Source organism: Leopardus geoffroyi, chromosome C3 (genome assembly GCF_018350155.1).
Source record: "Leopardus geoffroyi isolate Oge1 chromosome C3, O.geoffroyi_Oge1_pat1.0, whole genome shotgun sequence".
NCBI lineage: Eukaryota > Metazoa > Chordata > Mammalia > Carnivora > Felidae > Leopardus > Leopardus geoffroyi.
In genome coordinates, this window is record NC_059338.1 from 84,937,488 (window position 1) to 84,961,946 (window position 24,459).

A 24,459-nucleotide genomic window follows, 5' to 3' on the forward strand; every position below is an offset into this window, starting at 1 on the left:
GAATAGGATTAGTGTTCTGATAAAAAAGACACCCCACAGAGCTCCCTCACCCTTTCCACCTTGTAAAAGACACAGCAAGAAAGTACCATCTGTGAGCCAGAAAGCAGACCTTCACCAGAACTTGACAATGCTGGCATATTGATCTTGGATATCAAGCCTCCAGAACCGTGAGAAGTACACTTCTGTTTTTTGTAAACTACTCATTCTGTGGCATTTTGTTAGAGCAGCACAAAGGTGATAAGACAGAGGATATTGGGAAAAGAGGAGATATTGATAGATGTTGAGGCTGGTTAGGAAGTTCGTTACCTACTTTAAAGTATCTTGAAAGTTGTTAAATAGTATTTTTTTAAAAAACAGTTTTAAAACCAGTTTTGGCATTCATACAAATGAACACATGTCAGAGATTTTATTGAACTCATTAACTGAGGGGATAGGGAAGATGTTTATAGTTGGTTCAGAAGGAGAATTCAAAGAACCACACCTATGAGCAGTAAATGGTGCCAAAATGAATTTACAAATATATGTAAAGCTAGATTGTGTCTGGGATGAGGCTGAAGGAACAGGAGAAAAGAGAGTGTGAGAATCAATTGTATTGCTTGCTGTCTATCACATATCTGCAAATTACAGAGTTGTAAAATGGCCGGAAGACAATACAAAGCTTAGAGATACCACAGAGTGAAAGAACCCTAAAAAGTAGGCTTAGACTAAGCCTGGCTTTCCACCAAAGAACCCCAAAATCTTGTTCTTTGTTTCAAAGCATTTCACAAATGTTCTCCTGTGAGAACCGTACCTGCATTAAAGAAGAGCAGTAACACAAATGGAAGAATATTTTGTGGGAATGTGCACTTTCCATTGACTGAGATTCCTTAAGAGAGAATCGATCTTGCATCATCAGAGCCTGGCACATAGTAGGCTCCCCCTAAATGTTATGTGAATGAGAGTGGAGAGGGTTGATTTAGAGGGGAGGGGTGACCCACTTAGAGAGTAATGATACTGAAAGTGGTCATCATGCTGGTAATGTGGTGTTGCGAGTGGAAAAATGTGCACATATCAAAAAGCATGCACTGTTTAATAATACTAATATCTGTAAATACCCTGTAAGAGTCACAATATAAAACAAACTCTTAGTAACTGAAATTTTATTCTAACATGCAATAAAGCATGTGTCCAATCTGACATATGCACAGGAAGGGCCCAGAAAAGTAACAGCGACTTAGTTTGGGCTAATATAAAATTCCGATTCATGTACATCAAACTGTCAGACTTATTTGACCTTTATTTTCCCTCTGGTGTTAGCTTTTGTTCTTGCCCCTCGTAGGTCTCTTGAGTAGAACTGATTGGCAGGTGTGGCAAATCCCATTGTGGCAGCTCTTTTTAAGGAGGATTGATGACCATGTAAGAACAGACATTAACCTTAAACATGGTTTATTAACCTGGAAGCCTGAGGCTATGTGCTGAGGTGCCAAAGCTTCCTTCAGGCTCAGCGTGTTGGGCCCCTGGGCATTCACATTTTCAGTAGAGCCCTGGTTCTACCAAGAAAAAAACAAAGTTTCTTTTCCTTGAACATGAAATTCTTGTTACTGAGTTTGAAAAGGAAGGAACAATTGCCAATAATGCTCAGTGTTTGCAGCAAAAGTATTTGAGCAAGTGGCCAACATCTCTTCTTAAATAAAAGCTTTTTTAAAAAATGTGTGCAAAAACAGCAGTAGATATTTTAACATGGTTTGGGATTGAGATTAAAGATCTGGGATTTACAATCTAAACTCCTTGTCTCCTTTTTCGAAATGCCTAAATCCAGTTTGTCCCTGCCAAGTAGTTTAGTTTGCTATTCTAATAAGAGTTATCTACACTTCTAGTATTTGGACAGAATTATCAAAAGTCCTATTTAGACATCTTCAAATGTTTCTTAAGAAGTTTAGATGGCTCTGAACTGTAACTTTCATACACCAGGGATTCTTATAATGAGGAATATTTTATTTATTATAATATGTAACATCAGTATTATATAGTATATATAATGAGCATAAGTATGTTTTTATATATTATAATATATAATGAATACTTAGACACTACATCATATATGATGTAAATGTTATATATTTATTTGATTATAAATATTAGATGTAATTGCAAAAATATGTATTATACCTAACATAAATATTATGTTATAAGCAAGCCAATAGTAAAATAGGGATGAGGACTCAAAAAAGCCAGTCGTTTGCTTCCTCTAATTGGCCCTGAGGAGGACATGGAAGGGAAGTATCTGAATTCCCTATCTGAAAGAAAGTGATAGGAATTCTGCATTTAAATAAAGAAGTGACTCTCAAATAGCCTTCAGAGAGCCAGAGAAAGCACAGCCAAGGGTGCCAGATGTATAATGCCGGCCCAGAGTGGTCCCAGGGGTCAGTTTTCTGGTGAAATTGTAGGAATACGCTTTTAAATTGGTCATACTCTTTAACATGATGGACACATAAAGTCAGGGTTGGGAGCTTATTCAAATGAAAAACATAACACTGTGACCTCTGAAAAATCTGTAGTGCAAATTCCAATGGGAAAAATAGCATAATGAAGCAAAGCCAACTCCATACTTACTATTTAGAATATTCTTCAGATTGGTGACGATGGCTTCCAGCCTGACATGACTAAGGAGGGCCAGGATAATATTTTTTCTCCAAATAAATACTGGACAATTCTGCACACCATTAAAGACCATTGTTTCTCAGCTGTCAGAGACAGCCCTATGCTCTAGGCATGAATTCAAATATAAATTTTAAATTTTGAAATGATTCTATTACATGCCTGACTTACAGAGGGTCCTGCTGATGAAGATAGCAGCTTAAGTATTATTTGAACCTGGTCAAGATGGTAAGTCAGCATGGCTTTCTCATCCAAAATCAAGTCTCGAGGAACTGTAGAAGCAATAGAGAAGCATGTGCTAGAAGAAAAAATGAATAGTTGCCAGATATAGAAGTTCCTGGGAGACTGAAGGCTTTCTGGCTTCCACAGTTGGGATGGAGGTGGCCTCACTACAAGGGGAAGTAGGGTTGGAGGGAAGCCTTTACCTTGTTTCTGCCCAAGTGGTCTCAGAGCAGTAGTTGATCCCCTCTTCTCCAGATATTGTGGGGAACATTCCAGGCCACTGAAACCAGTAGAGGTGATGTTAGGGCACAGCATGGCCCTAAGGGGGTGAAGAATTGCTAAAAATGACAGGAATTGACGAGTTACCTTAGGATTGTTTCTTGTTCACCTTCTTTCTCTTCAAACTCTTAAGACAAGTGGACTGAAATGTCAAGATTGCCCCATTCCAGTAATGCTTCTCTCTCTCTTTTTTAACATTCATTTATTTATTTATTTTGAAAGCGGTAGAGACAGTGCAAGCAGGGGAGGGGCAGAGAGAGAGGGAGAGTGAGAGAATCCCAAGCGGGCTCCACACTGTCAGCACAGAGCCCAACGCGGGGCTCGATCTCAGGAACCGTGAGTTCATGACCTGAGCCAAAACCAAGAGTCAGATGCTTAACCTACTGAGCCACCCAGGCACTGCCAGTAATGCTTATTTCTAAGAACTTACATGTGTATCCTGAACAGATGAGTTCTACAGTGGTAGCAAGAGCAAGGGACCAACTCTGCAGAACCCAGAGCTCCCTTGGTCCCTCTTCGTACTTACTAAACTCAGATGGGGGGATACAGACCAGGACCTACCTTTTGGGTCTTTCCCAAGACGTTTTACAAGATGGAGTAGCTAATTGATGCCTCTAGGGGAACATGAGCTCATGGGCCAAAATTATCAGACCCTGGGTCGATATAACCATCACAGAACATACACACGTATGGAAAACATTTACAACTGAAGAATTATTGGAACCGAAGCCTCAAGAATTTATATATATATATATATATATATATATATATATATATATATATATATATATATATAAAGGGGTAACGGATGACATAAAGCCATAGTTAAAGTTATGAGAAAGACCAACGTGAAATATTAGGTATGAAAATTGTAAATTTGATAGCAAAAACACAATACATAGAATAAGTAGCCGAAGGATGAAATAATTTGGTGGGAATCAGGTTGAAGAATTTCCTCAGAAGCCAGCAGAAAAGAAGAGCATTATATCCTGGTGAAAGGAACAGAAGAACGAGAAGGGATAGGCATCATGACAAATATATATTCAACAATATGAAAGCTCAAACTGACACAACTGAAGGGAGGGAGAGAAGTCAATAACTGTATATGGAGATATTAAAACACTCCTCTCAGGAACTGATAGATTAACAAAATAAAAAAGCAGGCAGGGAAACAAAACCAGAAATGACATAGATCTAAATACATCTCTATATACAGACACAGATTTATCTCTATATCAATATCTGTATCACCTATATTTATCTAAATTTATATAAACTCTTTACTCAGCAAATAAAAACTATATTTTGCTAGTGAGCAAGTATGAAATTTGTTTTCAAAATATAGGTTATAGGGGTGCTTGGGCGGCTCAGTCGGTTAAGCATCTGACTTTGGCTCAGGTCATGATCTCACAGTTTGCGGGTTTGAGCCCCTCATTGGGCTCTGTGCTGACAGCTCAGAGCCTGAAGCCTGCCTCAGATTCTGTGTCTCCCTCTCTCTCTCTGCCCCTCCCCCACTTGTGCTCTGTCTGTCTCTCTCTCAAAAATAAATTAACATTGGGGCGCCTGGGTGGTGCAGTCGGTTAAGCGTCCGACTTCAGCCAGGTCACGATCTCTCAGTCCGGGAGTTCGAGCCCCGCGTCAGGCTCTGGGCTGATGGCTCAGAGCCTGGAGCCTGTTTCCGATTCTGTGTCTCCCTCTCTCTCTGCCCCTCCCCCGTTCATGCTCTGTCTCTCTCTGTCCCAAAAATAAATAAACGTTGAAAAAAAAATTTAAAAAAAAATAAAATAAAATAAATTAACATTAAAAGCAAACAAACAAAAATAGAGATTATATGTTAGATCAAAAATGAAGTCTCACTTTTAAACGTCAAAGATCAGTTTCATATAGACTCTATTCTTAAAGATAGTCCAGTAAATTTAGGGATGTACAATAAAAATAGCTAAAATTTCCACAGGTTATGAACTGAAATAAAATAAAGTAATCGTCTTACTTAAAAAAGAAATCATGAAGGAAATTATGAAATACTTAGAATTGAGAGGCAATGAAATGTAAGATATTGATGTTTGCAGGAGGCTGATACAGCTGCAGAGAGAGATAAAAGTATTTCAAATGCATCTGCCAGAATACATATCAAGTTTAAAACAAACAAGCTAAACATTCAGCTCAAGAAGAGAGAAAAAGAAAAAAAAAAAACCAAACTCAAAGAAACTAGAGGGAAGGAAATATAAAGAAAAAAGAAAAAAATGAGACTTTTTTGGCTCACATCATGATCTCATGGTTTGTGAGTTCAAGCCCCACGTCAGGCTCTGTGCTGACAGCATGGACCCTGCTTGGGATTTTCTCTCTCTCTCTCTCTCTCTCTGCCCCTCCCTGCTCACACTCATGCTCTCTCTCTCTCTTTCTCTGAAAATAAATAAATAAGCTTTAAAAATAAATAAATAAAAGGAAGGATTAATAAAACTAACAGCTGATTGTTTGTAAAGATTAATAAAATAGACTTTAGACTTAATAAAAAGTGTGATGCCAATAAATAAAATACTAAATAGCAAGAGAAGAATGCAGAAACAAAATAGATTTTTAAGTACTATAAAATATTTTAAATAAATATATGCATACGAATTTGAAATACAAGATGAAAGGGACAAACTCCTAGAAATGTGTAAATGCCAAACTTGGTACAAGAAGGAAGAGAGAGCGTGAAGCTAAAGTCAGTACTAAATGATGCAAGGCAGTCATCAGAGACCTTCGCTCCCAGTAAGTTCCAATTCTAGATGATTCTTCTGAATGTTGGTTCAGTTCATGCTTCTCTTAGGTAAATCATTCCAGAGACAGAAAAAGTAAATGCTGCTCAGCTTGCCTTATGAAACTAGTTTCATGTGGTTTCCAAATCAGAAAAAAAAATAGGAAAAGAAAAGGAGGAAGGAAGAAAAAGGAAGGAAGGAAGGAAGGGGAGAAGGGAAGGGAAGGAAAGGGAAGGGAAGGGAAGGGAGGAAGGAAGGAAAGAAGGGAGGGAGGAAGGAAGGGAAGAAGGAGAAGGGAAGGGAAGGGAGGAAGGAGAAGGGAAGGGAAGGAAGGAAGGAAAGAAGGGAGGAAGGAAGGAAGGGGAGAAGGGAAGTGAAGGGAAGGGAGGAAGGAAGGGAGGAAGGAAGGGAAAAAGGAGAAGGGAAGGGAAGGGAGGAAGGGGAAGGGAAGGGAAGGGAAGGAAGGAAGGAAGGAAGGAAGGAAGGGAGGGAGGGAGGGAGGAGAAGGGAAGGGAAAGGAAGGGAAAGGAAGGGAAAGGAAGGAAGGAAGAAAGGAAGGAAGGAAAAAAGGAAGAAAGAAAGAAAATAATGTCTCTTTCCTATAATATACAAATACAGGAAATAAAACTTCAGCTAATTGAAACCAAAAGTGTATTTTGAAATAATACAACATGATTAAGCATTCAATATTAGAAACTTCTATTAGTGTGATTAGCTACAAAAGTATACTGAAGAAAAGGAAAGAAAAGGAAAAATAGCACCTTTTCAAATTCCCTTTCTTCATCTCCTGCTGCTGCTTGCAAATAAATGCAAACACTCTGTGATGTACCTTTTGTTTATTAACTCTCCTCCTTTGGCGATCTGTCATATAGTTTATTCCATCAATGGGGAAAGATCTTAAAGTCAGTCACTTTAGTCTTGAATTCTCTGAATTCTCAATTTCTTAATTACTTCATTTACTCATACAGAAAGTATTGATTGAGCATTCATTATGTGCCTGGCACTGTTCTAGGCACAGAAGAGACAGTAGTGAATCCAACAGACACATCCCACTGTCTTGTGGAATTTACATTCTAATACAGGGATACAGACAGTAGATCATAACAAAATGTAAGAAAGTGAGAATGTCTAAGGAGAGAAACAAACACATCAGAACAGAAGGGAGTGGTTGTGTTGTCAAAGGACTGCATGAACCATCAAGGAAGGTTTCTCTGAGAAAATGGGTGAAGGTCTCAAGGAAGAGAGGGAGAAAACCATATGGTTATCTGAAAAAGGAGCTTTCTAAGTTACAGCAAGTATGAAGGCACTAAGACATGATTATAGCTAGTGCATTCCAGGAAGATCAAGGAGGTCAGTGTGGTTGGAATGGAGAGTTGAAGGGCAGAGTAGCACAGAGTAAGGTTGGGTAGAGAGTGGAGTGGGGCAAGATTATGTTCTTACGGGCCATTGCAGGTCTCTGGCTTTTCCTCTGCATCAAACTGTAGTGATTTGAGTGGGAAAAAAAATTAAGGGTAACTCTAACTGCTGTGTTGAGACTGCAGAAAACTGTAATTACCCATTAAAAAGCTATTATAATAATCCAGGTAAAAGATGATGGCAGTCAAGGCCACAGGTTAACAAAGAGGTGGTGGAAAATGGGTTGAATTCAAAATATACATTGAAAGGTGAGCCAAGAAGATTGGCTGGTGGATTGCAATGCAGAGTGTGAATGAAGTAGATATGTCAAGGACGACTGCCAAGTTTTTGGCCTGAGCATTTGGACAAAAGGCCCAACTAACCAAGATAGCTAATATGTCCAAAACATTATTATCTCCTTCAACTTATTCCTTAACTTTCTTAGTTTTCCTTAACAGCACCAGCATTTCCTATAACTCTAAAACTTGCAAGTTATCTTTGTTTGCTCCTGACTTGCCTCCTTCTGTGCCTTCCTTCATGTTACTCTGCACTCAGTGAATGCCATTCTTGATGTCATCTTTGCATATGGAAGCATATCCATTCTTTAATTTCTCTGATGCTCCTGCCCTGATCTTGTCAACTAGATTTCATTTTTCTCATCATAGTATAGGAATGAAATGTGTTTTGAACATTTATTTTCTGAGATAGGGCTTTGGTAATAGATGGATAGCATAATGGAGAACTCAGCAGTCTTTGCTATGTTCAAGAACTTCACGGTCTTGGAGAAAAATACAGGACCTTCATCAAGCCAGATTTCCAGTCCAGTAGATTGTAGCCAGCACCTGTATCCAATTGGTAGGTGTGTCTGAGGGTGGTGGCAAAGAGACAATTGAGTGTAAGACTATGAAAAGAGGGAACATGCTTTCTGGGCTCTCTCAGTGGTGGCCCTGGTATTTGAGACATCATGGACCTTGGTAGCAGACAGATACATAAGCAAATGTACCTTTGCTATTTGTGTTTGTGCCCTTGAGAATGTTATGCTATCTCTCTACCCTCCATTTTCTTATCCGTAAGCTGTGAGTATTAACATCTATTTCTAGATTGTAGTAAAAATTAAATAAGACAATGCACGTAAGGGTATAATTCACAGTGCTGGAACCATAGTAGGTGCTCAGTGCATATAAATTCTACATTCCCTCAGTGAGTCATAGGTCAACTCCTCCCAGTAAATTAAGCTCTCAGAAAGATGAATGAACTAAGTCTCTGTGGGGTACTTTAGTGCTTGGCAACAATAATACATTTTTCTGATGGCCTGAATGTGTTAGTGTTGCTTCCTGCAACACTACCCAGAAATGATTTGGACCCTGGAGAGAATCTGCCTCTTTGAGTTGCAATCTCCTTCTTGTTTCCTTCAATGAGATCATTGTACCATACTTTCTGATTGAAAGTAATCATCCTTGTGGAAATTTCATGGCTAAAGAGTTTCTCCTTAAGAGAGCTGAATTTTCCGTGTAGTTGACATTGCCCTTGCTGCTACAGAATTTAGCAAGAACCATTTCCAGTTCTTTTGACATTCTAAGGGTGCAAGATCAGCAGTTACTTTTGTTAATGAAAAGCCTACACCTCATTGACCAGCTATAGGTCACCGACTTTTGAATGATGGAATGAAATATACATGCAATCTGATTGAGTCATGATGGATACTATGTGGGAGATATTCATAAATTAAACCGTCTTGACACACCAGGGAATCTGTAATGTTATACCTTCTCCCAGGGAGGCAAGAGATTGAGAATGATCTTTTTTCTTTACTTCTCTTTACAAAGTGTATTCTTCCAGTAACACAGAGGCTGATGGCACTTACTAATGAATACAGTATATTCATCATACTTTTAATTTTCAAATAAGAGAAGAGTGTATTGAAAATGATAAAATGATAATAACATAATGATATCTTTAAATGTTATGGTATATTTACCCGTAGGAATTCAGAGATTTTCACATAAATTCTCTCCTTTATTACTTTTGTCAATTTTGAAGTCTGGTTGGTAAAAAATGCAAATTAAAAAATGTAAAGCATTTTATGGGGATTCTATTGATATATTTATGACTTCCAAGCATCTAAAATTTTTCCGAGTTCAAAATAGTACAATTTAGAAGTCTAATTTAAAAGATTATTTGGTGAAATAAGTGATATAAGTCAGACAAAGAAAGACAAATGCCATATGATTTCACTAACATATGGAACTTAAGAAACAAAACAAACAGGGGCGCCTGGGTGGCTCAGTCGGTTAAGCGTCTGATTTTGGCTCAGGTCATGATCTCATGGTTCATGAGTTCGAGCCACACGCTGGGCTCTGTGCTGACAGTTCAGAGCCTGGAGCCTGCTTCAGATTCTGTGTCTCCCTCTCCCTCTGCCCTCCCCTGCTCATGCTTTGTCTCTCTCTCTCTCTCAAAAATAAACAAACATTAAAAAAAGTTTTTTAAAAAGAAAACAAAGTGAAACACACACACACACGCACACACAGACTCTTAAGTACAGAGAACAAACAAGTGGCTACCAAAGGGGAGTTGGTGGGGGGGATGAATGACATAGATAAAGGGGATTAAGAGGTACAAACTTAGTTACAAAATAAGTAAGTCATAGAGATGAAAATTGAAAAAAACCTCGGTGACAGATGAGGACTATGTTTATCGTGAGCACTGAGGAATGTAAAGAATTATTAAACCATTCTCTTGCCCATCTGGAACTAATATAATTCTGTATGTTAATTGTACTTGAATTTTATTTTTTTATTAATATTTTTATAATATATGAAATTTATTGTCAAATTGGTTTCCATACAACACCCAGTGCTCATCCCAAAAGTTGCCCTCCTCAATACCCATCACCCACCCTCCCCTCCCTCCCACCCCACATCAACCCTCAGTTTGTTCTCAGTTTTTAACAGTCTCTTATGCATTGGCTCTCTCCCACTCTAACCTCTTTTTTTTTTTTTCCTTCCCCTCCCCCATGGGTTTCTGTTAAGTTTCTCAGGATCCACGTAAGAGTGAAACCATATGGTATCTGTCTTTCTCTGTATGGCTTATTTCACTTAGCATCACACTCTCCAGTTCCATCCACGTTGCTACAAAAGGCCATATTTCATTTTTTCTCATTGCCACATAGTATTACATTGTGTATATAAACCACAATTTCTTTATCCATTCATCAGTTGATGGACATTTAGGCTCTTTCCATAATTTGGCTATTGTTGAGAGTGCTGCTGTAAACATTGGGGTACAAGTGCCCCTATGCATCAGTACTCCTGTATCCCTTGGATAAATTCCTAGCAGTGCTATTGCTGGGTCATAGGGTAGGTCTATTTTTAATTTTCTGCGGAACCTCCACACTGTTTTCCAGAGCGGCTGCACCAATTTGCATTCCCACCAACAGTGCAAGAGGGTTCCCGTTTCTCCACATCCTCTCCAGCATCTATAGTCTCCTGATTTGTTCATTTTGGCCATTCTGACTGGCGTGAGGTGATATCTGAGTGTGGTTTTGATTTGTATTTCCCTGATAAGAAGCGACGTTGAACATCTTTTCATGTGCCTGTTGGCCACCCGGATGTCTTCTTTAGAGAAGTGTCTATTCATGTTTTCTGCCCATTTCTTCACTGGGTTATTTGTTTTTCGGGTGTGGAGTTTGGTGAGCTCTTTATAGATTTTGGATACTAGCCCTTTGTCCGATATGTCATTTGCAAATATCTTTTCCCATTCCGTTGGTTGCCTTTTAGTTTTGTTGGTTGTTTCCTTTGCTGTGCAGAAGCTTTTTATCTTCATAAGGTCCCAATAATTCACTTTTGCTTTTAATTCCCTTGCCTTTGGGGATGTGTCGAGTAAGAGATTGCTACGGCTGAGGTCAGAGAGGTCTTTTCCTGCTTTCTCCTCTAGGGTTTTGATGGTTTCCTGTCTCACATTCAGGTCCTTTATCCATTTTGAGTTTATTTTTGTGAATGGTGTGAGAAAGTGGTCTAGTTTCAACCTTCTGCATGTTGCTGTCCTGTTCTCCCAGCACCATTTGTTAAAGAGACTGTCTTTTTTCCATTGGGTGTTCTTTCCTGCTTTGTCAAAGATTAGTTGGCCATACGTTTGTGGGTCTAGTTCTGGGGTTTCTATTCTATTCCATTGGTCTCTGTGTCTGTTTTTGTGCCAATACCATGCTGTCTTGATGACTACAGCTTTGTAGTAGAGGCTAAAGTCTGGGATTGTGATGCCTCCTGCTTTGGTCTTCTTCTTCAAAATTACTTTGGCTATTCGGGGCCTTTTGTGGTTTCATATGAATTTTAGGATTGCTTGTTCTAGTTTCGAGAATGCTGGTGCAATTTTGATTGGGATTGCATTGAATGTGTAGATAGCTTTGGGTAGTATTGACATTTTGACAATATTTATTCTTCCAATCCATGAGCAGGGAATGTCTTTCCATTTCTTTATATCTCCTTCAATTACCTTCATAAGCTTTCTGAAGTTTTCAGCATACAGATCTTTTACATCTTTGGTTAGATTTATTCCTAGGTATTTTATGCTTCTTGGTGCAATTGTGAATGGGATCAGTTTCTTTATTTGTCTTTCTGTTGCTTCATTGTTAGTGTATAAGAATGCGACTGATTTCTGTACACTGATTTTGTATCCTGCAACTTTGCTGAATTCATGTATCAGTTCTAGCAGACTTTTGGTGGAGTCTATAGGATTTTCCATGTATAATATCATGTCATCTGCAAAAAGCGAAAGCTTGACTTCATCTTTGCCAATTTTGATGCCTTTGATTTCCTTTTGTTGTCTGATTGCTGATGCTAGAACTTCCAACACTATGTTAAACAACAGCGGTGAGAGTGGGCATCCCTGTCGTGTTCCTGATCTCAGGGAAAAAGCTCTCAGTTTTTCCCCGTTGAGTATGATGTTAGCTGTGGGCTTTTCATAAATGGCTTTTATGATCTTTAACTATGTTCCTTCTATCCCGACTTTCTCAAGCGTTTTTATTAAGAAAGGGTGCTGAATTTTGTGAAAGGTCTTTTCTGCATCGATTGACAGGATCATATGGTTCTTCTCTTTTTTTTTGTTAATGTGATGTATCATGTTGATTGATTTGCGAATGTTGAACCAGCCCTGCATCCCAGGAATGAATCCCAGTTGATCACGGTGAATAAATCTTTTTACATGTTGTTGAATTCGATTTGCTAGTATCTTATTGAGAATTTTTGCATCCATATTCATCAGGGATATTGGCCTGTAGTTCTCTTTTTTTACTGGGTCTCTGTCTGGTTTAGGAATCAAAGTAATACTGGCTTCATAGAATGAGTCTGGAAGTTTTCCTTCCCTTTCTATTTCTTGGAATAGCTTGAGAAGGATAGGTATTATCTCTGCTTTAAACGTCTGGTAGAACTGCCCTGGGAAGCCATCTGGTCCTGGACTCTTATTTGTTGGGAGATTTTTGATAACCCATTCAATTTCTTCACTGGTTATGGGTCTGTTCAAGCTTTCTATTTCCTCCTGATTGAGGTTTGGAAGAGTGTGGGTGTTTAGGAATTTATCCATTTCTTCCAGGTTGTCCAGTTTGTTGGCATATAATTTTTCATAGTATTCCCTGATAATTGTTTGTATCTCTGAGGGATTGGTTGTAATAATTCCATTTTCATTCATGATTTTATCTATTTGGGTCATCTCCCTTTTCTTTTTGAGAAGCCTGGCTAGAGGTTTGTCAATTTTGTTTATTTTTTCAAAAAACCAACTCTTGGTTTCGTTGATCTGCTCTACAGTTTTTTTAGATTCTATATTGTTTATTTCTGCTCTGGTCTTTATGATTTCTCTTCTTCTGCTGGGTTTAGGCTGCCTTTGCTGTTCTGCTTCTATTTCCTTTAGGTGTGCTGTTAGATTTTGTATTTGGGATTTTTCTTGTTTCTTGAGATAGTCCTGGATTGCAATGTATTTTCCTCCCAGGACTGCCTTCGCTGCGTCCCAAAGCGTTTGGATTGTTGTATTTTCATTTTCGTTTGTTTCCATATATTTTTTAATTTCTTCTCTAATTGCCTGGTTGACCCACTCATTCGTTAGTAGGGTGTTCTTTAACCTCCATGCTTTTGGAGGTTTTCCAGACTTTTTCCTGTGGTTGATTTCAAGCTTCATAGCATTGTGGTCTGAAAGTATGCATGGTATGATTTCATTTATTGTATACTTATGAAGGGCTGTTTTGTGACCCAGTATATGATCTATCTTGGAGAATGTTCCATGTGCACTCGAGAAGAAAGTATATTCTGTTGCTTTGGGATGCAGAGTTCTAAATATATCTGTCAAGTCCATCTGATCCAATGTATCATTCAGGGCCCTTGTTTCTTTATTGACCGTGTGTCTAGATGATCTATCCCTTTCTGTAAGTGGGGTGTTAAAGTCTCTTGCAATTACCACATTCTTTTCAATAAGGTTGCTTATGTTTATGAGTAATTGTTTTATATATTTGGGGGCTCCTGTATTCGGCGCATAGACATTTGTAATTGTTAGCTCTTCCTGATGGATAGACCCTGTAATTATTATATAATGCCCTTTTTCATCTCTTGTTACAGCCTTTAATTTAAAGTCTAGTTTGTCTGATATAAGTATGGCTACTCCAGCTTTCTTTTGGCTTCCAGTAGCATGATAAATAGTTCTCCATCCCCTCACACTCAATCTAAAGGTGTCCTCAGGTCTAAAATGAGTCTCTTGTAGACAGCAAATAGTTGGGTCTTGTTTTTTATCCATTCTGATACCCTATGTCTTTTGGTTGGCGCATTTAATCCATTTACATTCAGTGTTATTATAGAAAGATATGGGTTTAGAGTCATTGTGATGTCTGTATGTTTTATGCTTGTAGTGATGTCTCTGGTACTTTGTCTCACAGGGTCCCCCTTAGGATCTCTTGTAGGGCTGGTTTAGTGGTGACAAATTCCTTCAGTTTTTGTTTGTTTGGGAAGACCTTTATCTCTCCTTCTATTCTAAATGACAGACTTGCTGGATAAAGGATTCTCGGCTGCATATTTTCCCTGTTTAGCACACTGAAGATATCGTGCCAATCCTTTCTGGCCTGCCAAGTTTCAAAAGAGAGATCAGTCACGAGTCTTATAGTTCTCCCTTTATATGTGAGGGCACGTTTATCCCTTGCTGCTTTCAGAATTTTCTCTTTATCCTTGTATTTTGCCAGTTTCACTATGATATGTCGTGCAGAAGATCGATTCAAGTTACGTCTGAAGGGAGTTCTCTGTGCCTCTTGGATTTCAATGCCTTTTTCCTTCCCCAGTTCAGGGAAGTTCTCAGCTATAATTTCTTCAAGTGCCCCTTCAGCACCTTTCCCTCTCTCTTCCTCCTCTGGGATACCAATTATGCGTATATTATTTCTTTTTAGTGTATCACTTAGTTCTCTAATTTTCCCCTCATACTCCTGGATTTTTTTATCTTTCTCTCAGCTTCCTCTTTTTCCATAACTTTATCTTCTAGTTCACCTATTCTCTCCTCTGCCTCTTCAATCCGAGCCGTGGTGGTTTCCATTTTGTTTTGCATTTCGTTTAAAACTTTTTTAGCTCCTCGTGACTGTTCCTTAGTCCCTTGATCTCTGTAGCAAGAGATTCTCTGCTGTCCTCTATACTGTTTTCAAGCCCAGCGATTAATTTTATGACTATTATTCTAAATTCACTTTCTGTTATATTATTTAAATCCTTTTTGATCAGCTCATTAGCTGTTGTTATTTCCTGGAGATTCTTCTGAGGGGAATTCTTCCGTTTGGTCATTTTGGATAGTCCCTGGCGTGGTGAGGACCTGCAGGGCACTTCCCCTGTGCTGTGCTGTATAACTGGAGTTGGTGGGTGGGGCTGCAGTGAGACCTGATGTCTGCCCCCCGCCCACCGCTGGGGCCACACTCAGACTGGTGTGTGCCTTCTCTTCCCCTCTCCTAGGGGCGGGATTCACTGTGGGGTGGCGTGGGCCGTCTGGGCTACATGCACACTGCCAGGCTTGTGGTGCTGGGGATCTGGCGTATTAGCTGGGGTGGGTAGGCAAGGTGCACGGGGGCAGGAGGGGCAGGCTTAGCTCACTTCTCCTTAGGTGATCCACTTCAGGAGGGGCCCTGTGGCAGCGGGAGGGAGTCAGATCTGCTGCCGGAGGTTTGGCTCCGCAGAAGCACAGAGTTGGGTGTTTGCGCGGAGGGAGCACGTTCCCTGGCAGGAACTGGTTCCCTTTCGGCTTTTGGCTGGGGGATGGGTGAGGGAGATGGTGCTGGCGAGCGCCTTTGTTCCCCACCAAACTGAGCTCTGTCATCCGGGGGCTCAGCAGCTCTCCCTCCCTTTGTCCTCCAGCCTTCCCGCTTTCCGAGCAGAGCTGTTAACTTATGCCCTCCCAGACGCTAAGTCGCACTTGCTGTCGGAACACACTCCGTCCAGCCCCTCTGCTTTTGCCAGCCAGACTCGGGGGCTCTGCTTGGCTGGCGAGCCGCCCCTCCGCCCGGCTCCCTCCCGCCAGTCCGTGGAGCGCGCACCGCCTCGCCGTCCTTCCTACCCTCTTCCGTGGGCCTCTCGTCTGCGCTTGGCTCCGGAGACTCCGTTCTGCTAGTCTTCTGGTGGTTTTCTGGGTTATTTAGGCAGGTGTAGGTGGAATCTAAGTGATCAGCAGGACGCGCGGTGAGCCTAGTGTCCTCCTACGCCGCCATCTTCCTTTTTTCTCTGTACTTCAATTTTAAAAAAAAGGTTATTTGGGCAAATGATTTTATTCTCTCTGCTTCTTTTCTTAGCTTTCATGATAGAGTAGGTATCACTCACATACATCTACACTTCAGTATTTGCAAAGTCGTTTTACAACAATAGTATTTCAGTTGAACATTATAGTCAGGGCAGACATATTTCTCAGTTTTATAGGTGAGAACTTGTGGAATGATAATGTTCAATAATTTGCTCAAGTTCATAGAAACAGGTCATCTCACTCAGAAATTCCAAGATTTTAATGAATCTATCCCCATTTTACAAAAGGCAATACCAAAGTTCGGAAATAAAGTTAAATGCTCAAGATCACAGAGTTATCAATCCTAACGTTTAAAATAGGAAGACAGAGAAGGAAGAAAGAAACCAAAGTTGTTGTACTTCTATTATTTATAAACACATTCCAAGAATTGTCCTTTCATCCCAGGATACCATTATGTTGCTTCAAATCCTTTTGGAAGTATGGTAAGATCTAATAAATACATGAACAAATGAAAAATAATGAAGAAAAATACAATTACCCCAGAAAGGTTGGTATTATTATCTTTTTTTGTCGTTACCATTTCATTTCAGATGACAAAACCATGACTGAGGGGAACCAAGCAATTTTTCTAGGGACCAGCATCCAGAAAGGACAATCATGAAATCAAAATTTATTCCACATCACACTTACTCCAGAACCCCAGGCTCTGTCTTTGGTAACTCCTAAATGTGTTAAGAACAAGTAAGCCAAATTTTAATCTTCCTGTCCAAGAGGATGTTTGATGATAGAATAAAAATAAGCTCTTCTGTATCACCATCTAAAGTTTTTTTTCCCATTTGAATTCATTTTATTTTGTCTACAGAATGCTAAAAAAAAAAAATGTAGAACCCATAATCATTCTACATTCTAAATAGCCTCTGAACTAACCAAATACAATGCCTCATCCACATATGAATTCCCAATTCACACATTTATGGAAATAGTCTTGTGCTTAATGACATAGAAATTCATTTTAAATCATTTCTTGAATTCATGGGTGCATTTGTCATTATGTATTTTTTTAAATCAATAGATACTAGAAACTGACAATGACAATATTAGTAACTTTTTTCACATTAAAAAGACATCTTTTACTTGAGAAGACTGAGACTCCTTGATGCAGGGTAAGTCTGACATGGAGACCAAATGGAGGTTATTATGTACAAATAGTTGATTGACGTGTACCTCCTGCATTAAATCAATCTGTGCATCTATCTCTCTCATATCTGTCTCTAAGTATATTAGTATCATTGATTCATATATTTTTATAGCAACATATTTAATATGTATTGTTTTTTACACTCGTTTTTATAAACATTGTTTTATTCTAAAAACAGTGTTTTACCTTTTTCCTTAACTTTTTTTGTACTAAAAGTTGCAAATCTGTTTTAAAAATTCATAGTTCAGTGGACATGAAACTATGAAAATAGTTTAAGAAAGATTTATGTATTTGTCAACTGGATTCACCAATTAGTTAACATTTTGATCAATTTGTTCTCTGTATGTGCATTATTATCTTTTTCTTGGAAACATTTGAAGTATGCGGGACATGGTTACATGTCAATCCTGATACTTGAGCATCTACAGCCTGATGTGGAAAATGTTGGTGTTGGCAGCCGGCGAAGGAGGAATTCTTGAGATGTGTTCGGTGCAAAAATGTGTGTATATCAAAGCATGGGAATATGTCCCATGGGCAGAAAGACCTGCATTGGGTTGTGAGGAGTGACTGATTATATACTTGGGAGCTGAGGGAAGTAAAGCCAAGGGGAAGTCTCCCAAAAGGACTTTCAGATGCTAAGGAAGACTCACAGGGCCCTGGAGACCTAACTATAGCCAAACTAAGGTTGTTTTTCCCTCTAGTAAAGCATTAACATTAAGACAGTTGGGAGTTCCTGGAGCAATGCTTTACTCTGCCGGCCTCAAGTATTTGTCAATGGGTTGCAGGTTATAAAGAAGTTTAATTTTATCTACATTTCGTTTTTGCCTTTGTTCCTTGCACTACAACCTAAGACTGAAAAATTTTACCTATATAACCACAAAACCACTATGAGTTAAGAAAATTGACAATGATTCAATAACATCAACTAGTTTGAAGTCCATATATTATTTTTCTTGAGTATCCTCCCAAATATATTCTGTATTTTTTGTTGAATCCAGATCCAGTCAAGGTTTATCCACCATATATAGTTATTATGCTTCTTATTCCACTACAGTCAAGAACATTCTCCCTACGGTTTTGTAGTTTTTCATGACATCAACTGTTTTAATTGGGTTGAGGCTAGATATTGTATAGAATGTGCTATATTCTAGTTTTGTCTGACCAAATTCAGATGAAATGTTTTTGGCAAAAATGTTCCATTATTAATATTGTACATTTCTTACTAAAACGTTGAGCTTCAATTGAAAACCGTGCACTGTCTAAAGGAATCCCTCTGGGCCATCTGATTCTGATTCTATGGAAGCTATCTAAACAGTGTGTAAATTACAGATAACATAACAATGTACCCTAATTCTTGACTATAGATGCGCAAATTATGGCCCCAGCCAAGAGGTTCAATTGTCTTTCCCTTCCTTCCGCTCTGTCTCCCAGCAGGAAAACCAGCATTCCCAACATTTGCACATCAGTTTCCATAATCATGATCTATAAATGCATCTGTTCCTTGAATTCTCTTTTTTAAAAATTTTTCTTAATGTTTTATTTTATTTTTGAGAGAGAGAGAGAGATCGAGAGAGAGGATGCGGCAGACATATAGGGAGGCACATAATCCCAAGCAGGCTCCAGGCTCCACGCTGTCAGCACAGGGCCTGATGGGAGGCTCAAACTCGCAAGGCGAGATCACCACCTGAGCCAGAAGTCCGTCCTTAACCAACTGAGCCACCCAGGCACCTCCCTTGAATTCTCTTATGAGTCAATTATAACATCTGCCTCGTTCTCTCACTGATTAATAAGTTAACTAAATTTTTTGATGAATTTGTTTTATATCTGAGTGAGTCATAATCTGATTTTTAATATTTAATTTTTTTAAATATTATCTTTTAACCATCACATCAAGAGGCACATGATATTCGTTTATTTTTGTATGTGTTTTCAATATCAGTGATGCTGTTTGATCACGTGATTAAATTGTTCTTGTAACGAGACATTTTCCCTTGTAATTAATAAGTAACCAATAACATAGCACTTTGAATATCCTGTAAATATCCGGTTCTTCAAAATCTTTTACCCAAGAATCACCACGGATGACTGTTTCCTCAATCACTTGTTACACTGGGGTGGATGGAAGGGAGAAGTTGCAATTTTTTTTTTTTAATACTACTTTTGTTTCTATTTTTACTTGACATTCTTCTTTAAAAATAACTTTCTTGTTGGGGCACCTGAGGGGCTCAGTCGGTTAAGCTTCCAACTCTTAATTTCCGCTCAGGTTATGATCTCTAAGTTGTGAGATGGAGATTGAGCCCCTCTTCAGGCTCTGTGCTGTGAGTGTGGAGTCCGTTAGGGATTATCTCTCTCTCCCTCTCTCTCTGCCCCTCCCCTGTTTGCACACTCTCCTTCTCTCTCACAAAATAAATAAACATTAAAAAATACCCAACTTTTCCCCTCCTTCCTTCTCCCCTCTTCCCCCATGATTAAGGAATATCAATCACTACATGGCTCTAACACCATGGTGGACTAATGCCACGAAATCCAAAATCTAAGCCTGCCTCAAAGTTAGGAAATTGAAACCTAAAGACAACAAATCACTAACAGCCAACAAAGCTACAAACTATAGCCAGTCAATAATTTCCTTACTTTGCTTCTACCTTTTCTCAGTAAAATCTCCCCCCTCAAGGTCCCATCTGTGGAGTACTTCTAAGCACTTCCAGTCTGATGCTGCCTGACTTGAAAGGACTTTTACTCACACTCTTAAAATTTTAATATGCCTCAGTTTATCTTTTAACACTAGAGAGTTTTCAAGAAAAATAGTCAATGTGTTATAATCTTTTTTTCTTTCTTTCTTTTTTTTTTTTTTTAGTGATCAAATTGTCAACCATTTAGCCTTTCAGTGTCCCTGTCTTGACATGTCACTGTTAGTCTTGGAGAACTGCTTTGCTTCAGGCACAACAGAATGTTCTAGACTCGTGTATTTTCCCACTCTCACACTAGAAATAAATCATGTCTCTCAGAATCTGTGACTCCTGTTAGTGGGGCATGATAAATGAGTGCATGTTTGCTGTGGAAAATTTGGTAGGTTGTGGTAAGTATGAACTATTGTTTGAAGTAAAAATCTACTAAGAGTAATAAATGTTGTTTGTTTTGATGGAGTACTGGCGTATATATAGTGGCTTCTGATGGCAGTTACAAGAAAATCTAAACTCCTTACTGTGACCCACCAGATCTGTCCCCTGACTATTTTCACCTCATGTGGGACTTCTGGTTCACCATGCTGTAGCCATACTGGTCTTCTCTTTGATCTAGTACACTGCCAGCTTCAACAGTCTTACTCAGTTTGCAGTTGTTGCTCCCTCCACCTTGATGTCTTGACCCCAGATTTTCCCACAGATGGCTCTTTCTCCCCATTCCTGTGTCAGCTCAAACTTAGCCTTCCCAGAGGAGCTCTCTGGAACAATGTTGCTGGAGCAGTTTCCCTTCTCTGACCTTGGTTCCTCTCCATCATTTCATGTTGTTCTTCTTTTGGGTCACTCTTGGAAATTATTCATTTTTTTTGTCTGATTTTGCCTTTCCCCATGTTGGGGCCCTTGGGGGGCTCAGTCAGTGGAGCGTCCAACCTCGGCTCAGGTCACGATCTCATGGTTTGTGAGTTCGAGCCCCGTGTCGGGCTCTGTGCTGACAGCTCGAGGCCTGGAACTTGCTTCGGATTCTGTGTCTCCTTCTCTCTCTGCCCCTCCCCAACTTGTGCTCTGTCTCTCTATGTCTCTCAAAAAATAAATAAATGCAAAAAAAATTTTTTTTAAATCCATAAGAGCAAGAGTTATAGATCTTATCTATCCTGTTTACTGCTGAATGCCTAGCACTTAGAACTCTGTTTGGCATATAAGCAAGCATGTTATAAATAGGTGTTGAATGAATGGGTGTCCTCCCTCAGAAAAGACTAGAGCGGGATTGGGGGTAGGAGGCAGGAATAGAGAGTACTCTTTACCTGGGCTTGAAGGCACTGAGTCAATAAAAATTAGCTTTCAAGGGACAGAGCACAGGCCAATTTTAGGGAGTTCAAGAGCAATAAGCAACATCCCTATTGACATTTTTTGAGAAGTAAAATATAGTAATCTTAATGAAGAGAATAAAGAATCTGTATTTAGAGAACTTGATTGCATTTATGTTTGTAATGATTCACTTACAACTTTTCATTATGTTGTCCCTACTACTGAGTAACATTATTTTGGTTATTTAATACTACTCACCATTGTTAAGGGGAATCAAAGGAAGGCTTTCCCTATGCCACCCCCAAATTTGGCCACAATATTGAAGGCAAAGAAATTGACCCTGAGACCAACAAGGTGGTAGAAATAATGAAATCATAAAAAAAAAGCAAAGGAAATATGAAATTTTGAAGGAAAAATGTCAGGCTGCTGCTTTAAAGACTCTCCTTCTGTTTCAATTGTTAGGTCTTCTTGGTGGATAGACCCCTTGATTATGATATAATGCCCTTCTGCATCTCTTGATCCAGGCTTTATTTTAAAGTCTAGATTGTCTGATATAAGTATGGCTACTCCGGCTTTCTTTTGGTGACCATTAGCATGATAGATGGTTCTCCATCCCCTTATTTTCAATCTGTAGGTGTCTTTAGGTCTAAAGTGGGTCTCTTGTAAACAGCATATAGATGGATCTTGTTTTCTTATCCATTCTGTTACTCTATGTCTTTTGATTGGAGCATTGAGTCCATTGATGTTTAGAGTAAGTAGTGAAGGATATGAATTTATGGCCATTATGATGCTTCCAGATTTGGAGTTTCTGGTGGTGTTCTCTGGTCCTTTCTAATCTTTGTTGCTTTTGGTATTTATTTATTTATTTATTTATTTATTTATTTATTTATATTTTTATCTTTTCTCCCCTCAGAGAGTCCCCCTTAAAATTCTTGCAGGGCTGGTTTAGTGGTCACAAACTCCTTTAATTTTTGTTTGTCTGGGAAACTTTTAATCTCTCCTATTTTGAATGAGAGCCTTGCTGGATAAGGAATTCTTGGCTGCATATTTTTCTGATTCAGCACACTGAATATATCCTGCCACTCCTTTCTGGCCTGCCAAGTTTCTGTGGGTAGGTCTGCTGCAAACCTGATCTGTCTTCCCTGGTAGGTTAGGGACTTTTTTTCCCTTGCTGCTTTCATGATTCTCTCCTTGCCTGAGTATTTTGTGAATTTGACTATGATATGCCTTGCTGATAGTCGGTTTTTGTTGAATCTAATAGGGGTCCTCTGTGCTTCCTGGATTTTGATGTCTGTGTCTGTCCCCAGGTTAGGAAACTTTTTCCACTGTGATTTGCTCACATAACCCTTCTACCCCTATTTCTCTCTCTTCATCTTCTGGGACTCCTTTTTAATGAGTCACTGATTTCTCTAATTCTTAAATCATGCTCTTTTGCCTTAATCTCCCTCTTTTTTTCTGCTTCATTATTCTCTATGTTTGTCCTCTATATCGCTGATTCTCTGTTCTGCCTTGTCCATCCTTGCCACTGCTGCATCCATTCGTGATTGCAGCTCAGTTATAGCATTTTTTATTTCAATCTGACTAGTTTTTACTTCTTTTATCTCTGCAGAAAGGGATTCTAATCTATTTTCGACTCCAGCTAGTATTCTTATTATCGTGATTCTAAATTCTGGTTCAGACATCTTGCTTGTATCTGTGTTGGTTAAATCCCTGGTTGTCGTTTCTTTGTGCCCTTTTTTGGGGGTGAATTCCTTCGTGTTGTCATTTTTAAGGGAGAAAAGGAATTAATGAGGTAGAAAAAATTAAAATTAAAAAAAATTAAAATTAAAAAAATATTAAAATTACAAAATTAAACACACACACACACAAAATTGAATAAATGATGCTAGATCCTAGGTGTGTTTTGGCCTGGGTTTTGAAAGTGGTTTGACAGATTAGAGAAAAAAGGGGGGGAGGAAATCATTTGAGAATTTGAAAAGATGAATACACTGAAGTAGACTAAAATCAGATGATGGGAGTAAAATAGAATTTGAAAAAATTTACACAAAAGTAAAGAACATTGTGGGAAAAAATTAAAGAAAAATATTTTTAATAAAAATTAAAAATAAAAATGAATTTTTTCTCTTTCTGTATTCAAGAAAAAGAAAAGAAACAAAAGAGAAAAAAGGGAAAAAAAGGAAATCGTTTGAAAATTTGAAAAAGTGAATACACTGAAGTAGTCTAAAATAAAATGGAAGTAAAATAGAACTTGAAAAAATTTACACAAAAGTAAAAAGGATAGTAAAAAATTAAAGAAAAATATTTTTAACAAAAATTGAAAATAAAAATGATTTTTTTCTCTTTCTGTATTCAAGAAAAAGAAAAGTGAAAAAGAGAAAAAAGAAAGAAAGAAGATTGAATAAATGGATCCGGTAACAGATTGAAATAGGACTGAAATTACTTCATTTTCCTCTAGAAGTCAGACTATGAAGTGCTTTATAGTCCATAAACTAAGCAGGTGGTGAGACTTGTGTTCTTGAAGAGCAAGATTGGCCCAGTTGGGCAGGGCTCAGTGTAAAGGCTCCGTTCTCCACTAGATGGCGCTACTAGACTACTAGGGTGGAGTGTTGTGGCACTTATAGGTGTGTATGCGCATGTGCAGGAGCGGTGAAAATGGCGATACCCAGCTATCCAGTCTCTAGTATCGGAACTGTTCTCCCTGATCAGCAATCGCGCACCCGTCCTCTGTCTTCCGCTTTCGTCCACTCCCTGCTTTTCCACTGTCTGTGACCAAGCCCCAGGCAGTACCTCTCTCCAGAGTTTTGTCTCAGATGCGGCTGTTTTCCCCGGCCCCTTGTTTCGGAAGGACTGCGTCTTTGACCCGTTCTGCCCCTCTGTGGGAGGGTCTCACCGACTGATGGCCGAACGAGCAATGGCTGAATGTCAGCTGCACCCAGGAACACCCGCTGGACACTGCTGCTGCTGGTGCCCCGAGACTGCCGCCAGGTGCCAGCCCGCCCCAGAAAAAATTGGCGAGATGGTGTAGCAGCAGCGTTTCAGGGATTATGGAAAATCACCACACACATCTGGCACCAGGCTTCACCCTTAACAACCTTGTTCCAGCACCAGCGAATGTGGCCGTTTTCTGGGGTCTGCTGGGCCCAGGTGGCCTCACAATCTCTACCAAACGTCCTTCCAGCAGTGGAACCGCTTTTCCCCGTGTGGCCTGAGAACCTCCCGGACCCCACTCTGCTCCTGGGGATTCGCCCTTCCCACCAGAGCACCGCCA

General features: G+C 39.2%; 1 long non-coding RNA gene across 1 annotated transcript in view; it reads left to right on the plus strand.

Annotated features, from left to right (window-relative positions):
* Positions 1 to 16,820, plus strand: part of LOC123586767 — a 52,839-nt gene extending 36,019 nt beyond the window's left edge. Inside the window, exon 2 of the long non-coding RNA XR_006706938.1 lies at positions 16,601 to 16,820. This is a non-coding gene — a long non-coding RNA (uncharacterized LOC123586767). The remainder of the gene's footprint in view (positions 1 to 16,600) is intronic.
* The last annotated feature ends 7,639 nt before the right edge of the window (positions 16,821 to 24,459 follow it).